The following is a 13,365-nucleotide window of genomic DNA, read 5'->3' on the forward strand; positions in this document are numbered from 1 at the left end:
TTTGGGGACTTGGTTTCAAATAAAAGAGGAAATTCCTACTCTCAGATGAACACATAACATACCTGGCCATGATTGGTATTCTCATTTTAACAAGGTTTTTGGGCCTCATCTCTCCTTAGGAGAGAATAATAATCCTTCACGGGAGTTCTCCCTAGATTGTAAGGATTTACCAACTTGGCCACCAGTCTCTGAATCAGTGGTAAGAGGGCTTAATAGCCTCACTGGCCTCCGGAAAATCCCCCAGAGAGGACATGCTACCCCCTGAGTTATATAAGGCCTTTCCTAACTGGTGGGCCCCAATTCTGGCCAGAATCTTTTCCCAGATTAACACTACAGGGACAACTCCTCCTGGCTAGAAACTGAGTATTGTAGTACCCGTTCACAAACAAGGCAATAAACTAGATCCACAAAATTACAGACCTATAAGCTTACTTGATATTGCAGCAAAGCTTTATAGCAAACATCTGCTATCAAAATTGGAGGATTGGGTGACTGAGGAGCAAATTCTTCATCCCGCACAAGCAGGATTTAGAAAAGGCTTCGGAACTATCACCCACTGTGAAATTCTCTCCCAGCTGACCTATTGAGGCATAAATAGGCCCACAAAGACATTGTCTCTTTGACAGTCCATAGTATCATTTAAGCTCTCCTGCAACATCACATTCCAGAGGAACCAACTTTCTTCCTGTCGGCTTTCTTCATTGCCCAGCTTTCATACCTGCACATATTAATCAGCAATCATTCATCAAGGCTTTTCGTTTCTTTTGGTTCGAGGAGTATGCTTTGCGCATTCTTCCTTGATAGTATGTCTTGTTTCAACCCATAGTTCTTCTGGTTCATGTTCAATTGAACTTAGTGATGCAGATCTGTTCTTTATGCGGTATTTAAATTATTTAGGAATGTTGGTTCAGTTGTATTTTGGCACCTTGAATGTTTTGGTGTTTTTCTTCAGCTTTATTTTAATTTTCAATATTAACAATTAATTATATCATAGTCAGCTCCTGATATTTATTTATTTGATTTTTAGGCCACCCTTCCCTGAAATACAGGGTTCAGGGTGGCATACAAAAAACCCAAACAGAACACAGTAAATAGTAGTAATCAAGACAACATTAAAAACCTTAGAGATAACAACTGTAAATCCATGCTATATCCAAGATAGTGGGTAAAATTTCCAGTTTCAGCTCCCACAGGCCCTCTAGGATGGAGTGGGTATGGAGGGAGTGTGGGGGTAAGAGTGCCATACCATTGCTGTCCTCAACCAGATGCCTGGCAGAACATCTCCGTCTTGCAGGCCCTGCAGAAGGTAGTAAATCTTGCAGGATGCAGATATTCTCAGGCTGAGTTTGACCAGGTAGGGGCCAGTAGTAGAGAGCACCCAGCTCTCTCTCAGGCTGGGGACCACCAGGAGGTTTTTGTTCCTAGAGTACAATGCTCTTAGGGGTGCATTGTTTTAGCAGAGAGGACAGCTTCTCCACTTTCTGCTTCCAATCTGATTTCTGTTTTCCTTTTTGATTTCTATACTGGCCATCCAGTGATGTCCACATATACTGTTGTCTGTTGGGTTGTCTGAAACATGTATTAGCAATGAACAATTTGTTGTCTTCACAGACTTTTATTACCTGCTTCATTTCTTGCCCCTAGCACAAATCTTCTGATATTGTCTGATTCTGTTTTGTGTCCTACTTTTGCATACTGTTCACCTGTGATTATCAGTCAGCATGTCTTATTTAGGTGAGTGATCAATTTGTTCCTGGCAAAGAACATAAAAGCTTTCCATTTCTTCTTTAGGTGGGACATAAGCTTGAATGATGGTTGTATTATAGGCTTTCCATAAAGCCTGACTGATGTTATTTGGTGAGACTTTGCATTATGACCCTGACCTATTGTGCTGCATCTTGCCTTACTATTGGAGCAAGTTCATTTCTTCTGTGTTTGTCACTTCCACATTAAAACACTTCATCTTTTTCTGACTGAAAATGTCCTAATCCAGTTCAGTTTAGTTCATTCCCAGGATTGTAATGTTTAAATGTTCAATTTCTCATTTTACGATTTTGAGCTTACCTTGATTCATATTTCTCCTATTCTTTGTGGCAAACTGCTTTAGACTTATCTTTTGCATCCATTCATGCCAACAGCTGAATATCCTTTCAGCTTTAATCCAGTTGCGTCATTAAGAATAGCATTGTTCATAGTTGTTCTTTGCTTTTTCCCCAGTAGCTGATTGTGCCATCTGACCTGGGAGTTCTATCTTCCATTGCTGAGTCTTTTTTTGGAGGAGGGGGATTGTCTCATCATAGGGCTTTCAATATAGGAGATGAGCAGAAGTGCACTGCATAGAAGTGCATAGAAGCCTTCTATGCAGTAATAACTAGGAGTAGCTGAAATGTCACTGTGTGTAGCAGCTCCTACACCAGTGTTGCTTTCCGCTACTGTGGCTGCCCAGTAGCCTGCAAGTAGGATGATGAAAAGAGAGTCCCCAGAGTAAAGGGGGGGAGATCACTTTACAAAGGAAAACATTTCCTCCCTGAAACTGCCTGATGAGAGAGTTGGGTAAAGGAAAAAACGTGTTGGTAAGAAATGAGGATTGTTCTGGGATATATATATTGTCTCTTTCCTTATCCAGCAATTTCATGAGAACACCAGAAGTAAACTCTTTAAAGAATGATGGTGTTCACCAAAAATTCTATACACCCTACTTATACAATATTTATTCTAAGCATTACACCAGACCAAAACCCTCCTCAAATTGATTCTGATTTTTCTTACCCCAAAGCCTTGCACAGCTTATAGATGGGCATATTCTTGCTGCCTTGACAGCAAGTTCCACCAATGAATACAACAGCACTGCCTGGTGAGACCAGTTTTGGGAACCGAACTTTCCATTCTCACTCCTGCCCCCTAGGGTTTTCTGATCACTTGCAACAGCTGTTTTTATACCACTGGCTATGAGCCTAATCTGGTTGTAATATCTTGTCTGGATCTACACACACACACCCATTCCTTTTCCTAATCAGAACTTAAGCTATGAAAGAGCAAGCCTAGTCCACAAAGTTAACTGGATACTGAGCTATCCTTACTCTCACTCTATTCTTCCTTCTAGTTAAATTCAGATGGCAGGCATTAATTGCAAATGCCATTCTGCACTAGCTTGCTAAGGCCACACGGCTATAAAGGTTTTCTTCCTTTCAGGGTCCTAAGAGAGCAAGTTGGTGCACAGACTCCTGTCTGGGAGAGTCGGGTTTGATTCTCCACATGAACCTGCTGTTGTGACCTTAAGCCAGTCACAAGTTCTCACAGAGCTGTTCTGCTCAAAAGCAGTTCTGGGAGAGCTCTTTCAGCTCCACCTACCTCACAAGGGTGTCTATTATGGGGAGGGGAAGGGAAAGGAGATTGTAAACTTAGTCTGAGGCTCCTTTGGGTAGTAAGGGGCAGGATATGAATCCAATCTACTGTGTCAATCTTACATGTGTTTTGGCGCTTGTGTACTTTTTAATTTTTCCAGGCTCTGTTTCCTGGAAAGCAATACCCCATATGACCCAGAGTTGAAATGACTAGGTGGTTGTACAACTTGATAGCTCTTTAGACAAGAGGAGTTAAAATTAATAATATTTTATTAAGAAGCAAAAAGGTGGACATAAAATAGCAGAATAAAGGATTGCTTTGGATGTTTTTCTTCACTGATGACTAATAAGAAATTATCAAGCAGGGCCAAAAACGTAAAAGTCCTGAAAACCATTTAAAAGAGTTTCTGCTATCTGCTTGATTGTCATGGAGGGAGGAACATACAGTTCTGTAGGATCCATCTTTTGTGAGTGTGTATATCTGATGAAGCAGGATTGTTCCGACACCTGTTCTAAAGAATCTTTCCAGGAAACAGGAAGATCAGTGAGCTCTCAGTGAAAGTGATTTGCTTTATAATTTGTAGGTGTTTCTCCAACGCTATATGCTGATTGATTGTGTAGTATCTGACATGTGTAGTATATGCTCCCTGGTTACTCTTGGACTCTCAGAAAAGAGGATGCTTGTACTGCATAGTCCTTGCCTGCTCTAGAGTTCACTTCATTGACTGCATCAGTTTCTTGCCCACTCCTAGATTGAAGCAGTTCTAGCCAAACTGATTTGTATGCAGGCAGTTGAGAGATGGAGAGATCAGGGGAGTCACTGGTCTGGCCTCCCTTTTAAACATAGAAATCTACTTGCTTAACAGAATGATATCTCAAGGATTCTGGGCCACTTAGAGTTGGGCAGATCATGAATAACTTCATGTACCAGAGCTGAGTTATTGTATTAATGCTAGGTACAAGTATACACAGAGTTGTTTATATTGAGGATCTCAGAAAGAAAAGCTAGACAAGCCAAGTTACACAAAGTTGTTCTCCCTGAGTGGTGCAATATTCAAACATGGGAAATTAAATGGAAAACACTGTGCTTGTTAGAACTTAACTGCTTTGGTTTTTACAATGAAATTTGAGATATGCAGCGACTGAACTTGCATCAGGTAAATCAGGATCATCATGGGAGTCAGATTTCCTTAAAGGTAAAGGTGCAAGCACTGAGTCATTACTGACCCATGGGGTGACATCACATCATGATGTTTTCTTGGCAGACTTTTTACAGGGTGGTTTGCCATTGCCTTCCCCAGTTATATCCTTATCCATCTGTTAAACTGAGAAGTATTAGACTGGAATGTGTTTTAGGAGAAAAACCTAACATTCTGGGGCATTGTGCTCTTAAACTTCACCTGGTTGTACATACCTGTATTCTAATATTGGGGAGGGGGAAGTTCTGCAGGCGCTGCTATTGTTGTTTTAGTTCAAGCTCTTTTTAAATTTTGGTTCTTTATTGAAGTGTAACAAGAAGAGGTCAAAACAGACCCTTTTATTAAACATTTACACCTCACTTTTCTTCATGGTTTACTTCTTTCAGCAAGCAAGAGTTCAGATTTTGTTAATTTCCTGTTCATTTTATGGATTCTAATACATGCAATAAGAAAATCTTGAGTTGGAAAAATGGAAAGGTTTTTCCTTTATTATTTATTTATTTATATTTACATTTATATCCCGCCCTCCCCGCCTAGGCGGCTCAGGGCGGCTAACAACATTTCACATATTTAACAAAGATAAAACTTTAAAATTTAACAATTAAAGAAATTAAACATAGAAACCAGTTAATTAAGTTATACCTGAATATCTTACAAGAAACCTGAATTATACCTGAATATCTTACAAGAAACTTCTCTTTCTAATTTAAAAAAATATTTTAAATACCATATTTGCGCAACAAGCCCTGGAGCCAGCCTGGAAGCCACTGCCGCCTCCCCCTGCCGCCGCCGGGGCCAAGGGCTCGGGCCAGCAGCAGCCGTTGGGGCTGCTGCCGCTGGAGCTCTCTTTGCCTAGTTTTTAGAGGAGGAAAACAGGAAAAACTAAGTCAGGTGTGTCTTATGGAGCAAAAAATATGGTAGAATGTATTATTTATCAATGATGTATAATTTCCAAGGCTCTTTTGTGGGGGAGTATAAATTGTAGAATACATATGTTAACTGGAATATTTCTGAGTTTTAAAAAATTGCTTATTAAACTGTTAAAGGGCTCGGGCCAGCAGCAGCCGTTGGGGCTGCTGCCGCGGCTGCTGCTGGAGCTCTCTTTGCCTAGTTTTTAGAGGAGGAAAACAGGAAAAACTAAGTCAGGTGCGTCTTATGGAGCAAAAAATATGGTAGAATGTATTATTTATCAATGATGTATAATTTCCAAGGCTCTTTTGTGGGGGAGTATAAATTGTAGAATACATACGTTAACTGGAATATTTCTGAGTTTTAAAAAATTGCTTATTAAACTGTTAAAGACTTAATTATTGGCTTTTCTCCAATCACTTTAGTGCAGGTTTTTTTAAACATTAAAGGGGACAAGCGTACACTTGGGTTGATATTCCAAAACTACAGAATTCTAAAACAAATATATATATACTTGTGTAACTGAAGGAAGTAATATTTGACATTTTCCTGCAAGTATGTATGCTGTTGCAGGACACTTTGAGTCATGTGACTTCCTACTTCCAAATCAGAGTTAGCAAATTTTCACTTGTTTCAAAGCATCCAAAGTAGGGATGGGCACAAACCGAACCATAAAGCAAAATTTGTCACCAGTTTTGCCCTGTTTGTGGTTTGCAGTTATGAACTTCCATGAACTTGTAAAGCAGTTCATGGATGAAGCAGAAAGCACAAGTTTAAAGGGACACCAAATCACTTAAAGGGACAGAGTTCCCTGAGAAAGCTGCAAAAACAGCTGAGTGGCAGGGAGGCCCTTGCTGCCACTCAAAAGACAGCCCGAAAAACAGCTGCGGGGAGTGCCTTCCACCAGCTCAGCTTTTGGGGGGGTCTTCTGCAGACTCTTTAAACTTTAGACAGACTGAAGCAGCTTAGCAATGAAGAGCAATTTGCTCCCTGTTGCTGAGCTGTTTTTCAGGTTTTTTGCAAAGCTCGTTGAAAAGGACTACTAGGAGCCCCATGGCACAGAGTGGTGAGCTGTAGTACTGGGGTCCAAGCTCTGCTCACGACCTGAGTTTGATCCTAGCGGAAGCTGGGTTCAGGTAGGTGGCTCAAGATTGACTCAGCATTCCATCCTTCTGAGTTTGGTAAAATGAGTACCCAGCTTGCTGGGGGTAAAGTGTAGATGACTGGGGAAGGCAGTGGCAAATCACCCTGTAAAAAGTCTGCCATGAAAACCTTGTGGTGTGGCATCACCCCAGAATCTGAAATGACTGGTGCTTGCTCAGGGGACTACCTTTACCTTTTTTACCCTTTCAACCGGTTTGCAGGGTCACAAACTGGTTAGGTTCGCGAAAAATGTTCTGGTTCAGTTTGTTTTCCGCCATGAACTGAACCGCAGTTTCCCAGTTTGTCCCCATCCCTAATTAGAATAATATTCTTCACTACTTATTAAACTGAGACTCAGTATGAAACCTTGTATAATGATACAGGTCAAACCTTATAACTTTGAGGGCTGTTTCCATGAGTTCTTTGTTTATCTTTCCAATAAATTTATTCTGTTAAAGTGGTTGCATTAGAAAAATCTCTTTCCTGCCTTTTGCTCCATTTGTGCTTCTCACTCTTCAGCAGAGAGATGAGTCATGGAGCACTTAGTCTTGGTGGTATGGTCATGCAGGGGTATAAAGGTGCAGAGGAGAATCATAGAGTTGGAAGGGGCCATACAGGCCATCTAGTCCACCCCCCTGCTTAATGCAGGATCAGCCTACAGTATCCCTGACCAGTGCTCATCCAGCTGCTGCTTAAAGATTGCTAGTAAGGGGGAGCTTACCACCTTCCTTGGTAGCTGATTCCATTGTTGAACAACTCTTACTATAAAATAGTTTTTCCTATCCAGTTGATACCTTCCCGCCCTTAATTTAAACCCATTATGAGTCCTCTCCTCTGCTGCCAACAGGAACAGCTCCCTGCCCTACTCTAAGTGATAGCCCTTCAAATACTTAAAGAGAGCAATCATGTTCCCCCTCAACCTCCTCTTCTCCAGATTGAACATTCCCAGGTCCCTCAGCCTTTCCTCATAGGGCTTGATCTCCAGGCCCCTGATCATTCTTGTTCTTCTCCTCTGCACCCACTCCATTCTGTCCACATCCTTCTTGAAGTGAGACCTCTAGAACTGTACATAGTACTCCAGGTGTGGCCTGATCAATGCAGTGTACAGCGGAACTATGACATTTTACAATCTGGATGTTATGCCTCTGTTGATGCACCCCAAAATGGCATTTGCCTTTTTTGTTGCTGCATCACATTGGCTGCTCATATTTAATTTATGGTCCACCTGTACCCCAAGATCTTGTTCAAACACATTGCTACTCAGAAGTATATCCCTGGGTACATTTGTACATATAAGTTTACTTCTGATATAATACTGAAATATTTGATATATATAGTCACACCAATCTTTTAATATACTAGACTGTTACAAGATGTTTCTTATTAATAAAAACCTTTAAACAAACAAAAAAAGTGTATTTCCCCATCGTATGTGTGTTTCTCATTTTTGTTACTGAGATGTAGAACTTGGCACTTATCCAAATGGTGGAATATAAATAAACTAATAATAATAATAATTAATAATAATAATAATCCTTGTTAAATTATATCTTGTTCACTTCCACTCACTTTTCCAGCATGTTGAATTCTAACTCTACCTTCTAGTGTATTTGCTGCTCCTCCCAATTTGGTGTTATCTGCAAATTTAATGAGTATCCCCTCCACACCCTCATCCAGATCATTGTTAAAAACAGTGAAAACACCTCACTGGAAGACACCTCCCTCCATTCAGATGTAATGCCATTGACAACTACTCTTGAAGTGTGGTTCTCCAACCAGTTCCCTATCCACCTAACTGTCTTAGAGTCCAGTCCACAGTCCTCTAGTTTACCCTCAGAACATCATGGGGAACCCTGTCAAAACTTAATTGAAATCTAGGTAAACAACATCAACAGCATTCCCTTGATCCAGTATACTTGTCACTTAATCAAAGAAGGAAATGAGGTTGGTCTGGCAGGACCTGTTGGGGAGAAATCTATGCTGGGTCCCCAACCTAGTTGTCCTTTAGGTGCTCGCAGATTGATCCCTTTAAAATCTGCTCCAGTATCTTCCCTAGGACAAGGTCAGACTGACTGGCCTGTAGTTTCCTGGTCATCCCTCCTCCCTTTTTTGAAAATTGAGATGGCATTCGCCCTCCTCCAGTCTTGTGAAAAGTCTCCTGTCCTCCATTCTCCAGATGAGGGCATCTATCAAGAAGGCATTGCCTTCTTGGCTACTGTTAGTTTTTCAGAGATAGATGTACTATAGGGAGCTTGATGTTATTGCTGTTTTCAAATATATGAACCTAGATTTTGTTGTTTTTAAAGCAAGGGAAAAGGGATAAAAAAGGGGAGGAGTGCTGAACTCAAATATAAGATTGCACTGATTTACCCCAATTCCACCTTTGGAACTTATTGTTCACAAGAACAAACTTCATGCCTGATCCTTTAAGGGTTGTACAGCCCTATCTAGAACAAGGGAAATACCAGCATCCTGGATTGACTGGTGATGGTTACTTTGCACCTGTGCTTTGTTTTGACGGTGTTCCTTGTTACAGGGAGCTTTTTCCTTGCAATTTCTGAATGCATGTTTTCGGACTTTGCCATGGAAGTGGTGAACTGGAGCCTTGCTGCTGCTTTGTATTGCAAGCTAAGCTGCATCTTCTGCTGTCTTTTATGGTGCAAAGGGAACAGCAAAATAATGTTTTGGAAGTAGAAAGGATACTGAAGAGTAAACATTTTTCTTCCAGCAAAGGATACTGCATTGTAAACATGTCTTAAAACAGAATCAGGTTGGTAGTCATGTTGGTCTGAAGCAGCAAAACAAAGTTTGAGTCCAGTTGCACCTGTAAGACCAACAGAGTTTTATTCAAGGTATAAGCTTTTGTGTGCACACACACTTTTTCAGATACACATTTCTTCAGATATCTAGGCTAGGCCCTAATATAGAAGATCCCTTAATAAGAAACTGGCTTTCAAAGTTGAAGGCATCTAAAAAGCAGTATTTGCTGAATAGGGCATTATGTTACCATATCTGGTTGGGGGAGGGACCTTGCACTTCAAGATAAGGTGGGAGTCATTTGGTTGGGCCAGCGAGGAATGAAGTGGGCTGCCCTCTTCCCTAGGGTATGATCCCCTTTGGTAAACCATAGACCTTCTGATGTACTATGATACAACTTGGTGAGAATTACTTGGGGGCCCACTTGGGCATTGATTTGGTTCACCTGGCTGTGGAAGACCGACGTACACTGAGGGATGAACTCCTGACTGTGACTTTTTGCTGGTTAGATTGTCTGCAGTACCACAGCTAGTGAGGGGCACCCTCAGGGTCCAGGGTCAACTTGGCAAGGCATGAGGTAACCAGATGTCTGGGTATAATTGCAGAAGCTATGGGGGGCTTCTGGATTCATCATCAGGACATCTCAATACAATTGGAGGCCCTGTTTTGCCCTGATAGAAAAAGGTAAAGGTAGTCCCCTGTTTCCAACTCTGGGATGACATTGCATTGCGACGTTTTCATGGCAGACTTTTTATGGGATGGTTTGCCATTGCCCTCCCCAGTCATCTACACTCCCCACCCCCCAGCAAGCTGGGTACTCATTTTACTGACCTTGGAAGGATAGAAGGCTGAGTCAACCTTGAGCCGGCTAGGAGAGCTGGTTTGGTGTAGTGGTTAAGTGTGCGAACTCTTATCTGGGAAAACCGGGTTTGATTCCCCACTCCTCCACTTGCACCTGCTAGCATGGCCTTGGGTCAGCCATAGCTCTTGCAGAGGTTGTCCTTGAAAGGGCAGCTGCTGTGAGAGCCCTCTCCAGCCCCACCCACCTCACAGGGTGACTGTTGTGGGGGAGGAAGGTAAAGGAGATTGTGAGCCGCTCTGAGACTCTTCGGAGTGGAGGGCGGGATATAAATCCAAAAAAAATCTTCTTCTACCTGAATCCAGCTTCTGCTGGGATCGAACTCAGGTCGATAGGGTTCATTTATCTGACTGGGGGATAGATATATGACTGCACAGCATTAGGGATGCCCTATGCACTTAACTACAGCTGTAGCGGCTTTGGTGGAAGCCAGCATTCAGAGACCTGGCTCTTTTGGTGGCATCAGCATGGGGCAGAATCCATTCTCAGGCAAACCAGCCTGTGTGCCCATTTCCTGAGTGTGGGATCCTCTTAAGGGATCTTGGCATGAGGGGCAAGTGGTATGCCGAGCCCAGGGGCATATCTGGGGATTACCGTTATACTCAGGTGACAGGGGAGACCACCACAGGGCATCCGTCCTTATGGGATCTGGAGATCTGCCATCCCAACATGATGAGTGGATCATTGACTGGCAGGCAGATCAGTCAATGAACTTGATCCTGTAACGTGTGCTCTGCCAAGGCTTACTACAGCTGTAACCAATAAAGTTGTGGCCAATTTTATTCCACTTTTCTTAAAATATTGTGCATGTGTTATTTCAACTGAAACTGTAAATTAGGATAGTATTTAGTTGGGTATAGATGAATTCTTCCCTCTAGGTGCCCCTCCTTTTGATGCTGGGGCTGTAAACTGACCTTCAAAGTTGAAGGAGTCTAAAAAGCAGCAAGAGAATTTGCTGAATAGGGACCACCTTGCCCCCTACTCACTATTATCAATAATTGTGGATCTCCTCCTGTATGGTATATGTTTATTTTAAAATGTACAACAGTAATGTTTCTAACTTATTATGTTTATCTTTAGAAACAGGCTTTTAAAAGGAGAGGCTGTTCTCTGAAGTCATTGCCCCAAGCTTTGCATGTATGAAAAGCTCATTCAGTGAGACTGCTTTTTTGAAGTGAATTCGGTGTTTTTCCCATCAATACATTTAAACTTGCCTGTTGACTTATATGGCTCTCTTTTCTTAAATTAAGAAAATAATGAGGAACAGTTAAAAAAGTAAGTTTCCAACATAAGATGTTTTCTGTTAAAGAAGAATTCTTTCATATAAACAGTTCAGCAGTCGTCTGAGAAGATGCTGAAACTAAAAGGAAATGGCTGATAATGCCTTGCTCGGTATTCTTGGTAGATAGCCTTTAACTGCAGTACAAGCAAGATTAATCTGTTCATACTGAGACTTTATCTTTAACTTTTACTCCCCGTTACTTATGTCTCTTAGAGACCAGCACTGGCTTCCTCCTTTGTTTACTGCCATTCAAGTGAGTCATCTCTCATGGTGAATGTTAAGAGTGGCACATCTAGCTTTGCTTTCAACTTTCACTCTTGTCTAGCTACATCAATAGTTTTGTGCATTTCCATGCTTGAGTCCCATGATAGTCATAGTAGGCAAACGGCAGCTAACAATTTATTTTAGACATTGGGAGAAGAGGTGTAGTGCATGGTTGAGGCTACTTAGAATCATAGAACCATAGAGTTGGAAGGCACTTCTGGGATCATCTAGTCCAACAGATACCTCCCACACCCCGGTGGCCCCTGTTCCATGCCCTGAAGATGGCAAAAAAAACCTCCAGGAACCCTGGATTTAACTTTTTTAAAAATAGGTATTGTGTTGGTTTTACTAAAATGTCTTTGCCACCAGTTCCAATATCTTAGTTATATCCCAGTTCCAATATCTTATTTATATATTTAGCTCTGAGGCTATCAGGGGAAATTCAGATGTTTGTTCTTTAAGTGATGCTGCAAAAAATGAGCACCCAAAGCATCTGTAGTACTTAATCTTGCCTCTGAACTGGTCCTTTCTTCTTCCTGTTTCTTTTTTTTTTTTTTACCAATTCACCTGCCTGTTCATTTGCCATTACACATTTTGAGGCCACAGGCCAGCCTTAAGAGGTCATAATGTTATTGCAGCCAAAAAATTACCCTCTCATGGAATATCCTGGCACTTAGGTCATAAATTCTATAAAAAATGTGTACCTCATGGATAGCTGACCAGTACTGATGTGTAACTGGCTGTGATTCTTGGCGTATAGTTTTGGTTTTAACCATTTGTTATTACTTGGCTATCTACTCTGTCCTTACACTGAGCATTCCTTTGGTTAAAGATGATGGCTTAATATAGAAAGATATATAACATTGTCTGGCTTCTGCTGGAAAGTGCACTGGAAATGTTGAGTGGGACTAGGCATGAAAGAAGAAGAGATGGTTTTATACCCTGGCTTTTAGTACTCAAAAGGAGTAATGGAGCAGTTTACAATTACCTTCCTTCCTCTCCCCACAGCAGACACCCTGTGAGGTAGGTGGGGCTGAGAGAGCTCTGAGGGAAGTGTGACTGACCCAAGGTCATCCAGTAGGCTTCATGTGGAAGAGTGAGGAATCAAACCTGGTTCTCCAGTTTAGAGTCTGCTGCTCCTAACCACTACACCAAACTGACTCTGGTATATGTATAATAGTGTAGCTAAAGCTCAAGCAAACATTATTAGTTGGAGGGCCAGTGTAGTACAGTGATTAGTGTTGAACTAGGATCTGGAAAGCCTGGGTTCAAATCCCCACACTGCCACAAAACACAGTGAGCTTCCTTGGGTCAGTCATGTTGTCTGAACCTGATCTACCCCACAGAGTTGTTGAAGAAGGGAAAACTGTGTGCACTGTCCTGAGTTCCTTGGAGGAAGAGTGGGATACATGTGTACTAAATATTATAGCATACTTGTCCATTTTTGTACTAGTAAAAGAAAACAAGGTAACTTAAAGAATATTGGATGTATGAAGTAATACGTTTATTAAACTGAAGTCAACAGAGCAAATTTCCAGATTTATAGGTCTGACTAACAAGTGTTGAAAGACTGTTTGAACTGAGGATGAGGTGAATGCCTAGTTTTTG

At 41.5% G+C, this 13,365-nt stretch overlaps 1 protein-coding gene across 1 annotated transcript in view; it reads left to right on the top strand.

Moving 5' to 3' along the window:
• Nucleotides 1–13,365, top strand: part of DSTYK (dual serine/threonine and tyrosine protein kinase) — an 87,461-nt gene that overhangs the window by 42,369 nt on the left and 31,727 nt on the right. The window lies entirely within an intron of this gene.

The sequence above is a fragment of the Heteronotia binoei genome, chromosome 2, assembly GCF_032191835.1.
Source record: "Heteronotia binoei isolate CCM8104 ecotype False Entrance Well chromosome 2, APGP_CSIRO_Hbin_v1, whole genome shotgun sequence".
In the NCBI taxonomy this organism is placed as follows: domain Eukaryota; kingdom Metazoa; phylum Chordata; class Lepidosauria; order Squamata; family Gekkonidae; genus Heteronotia; species Heteronotia binoei.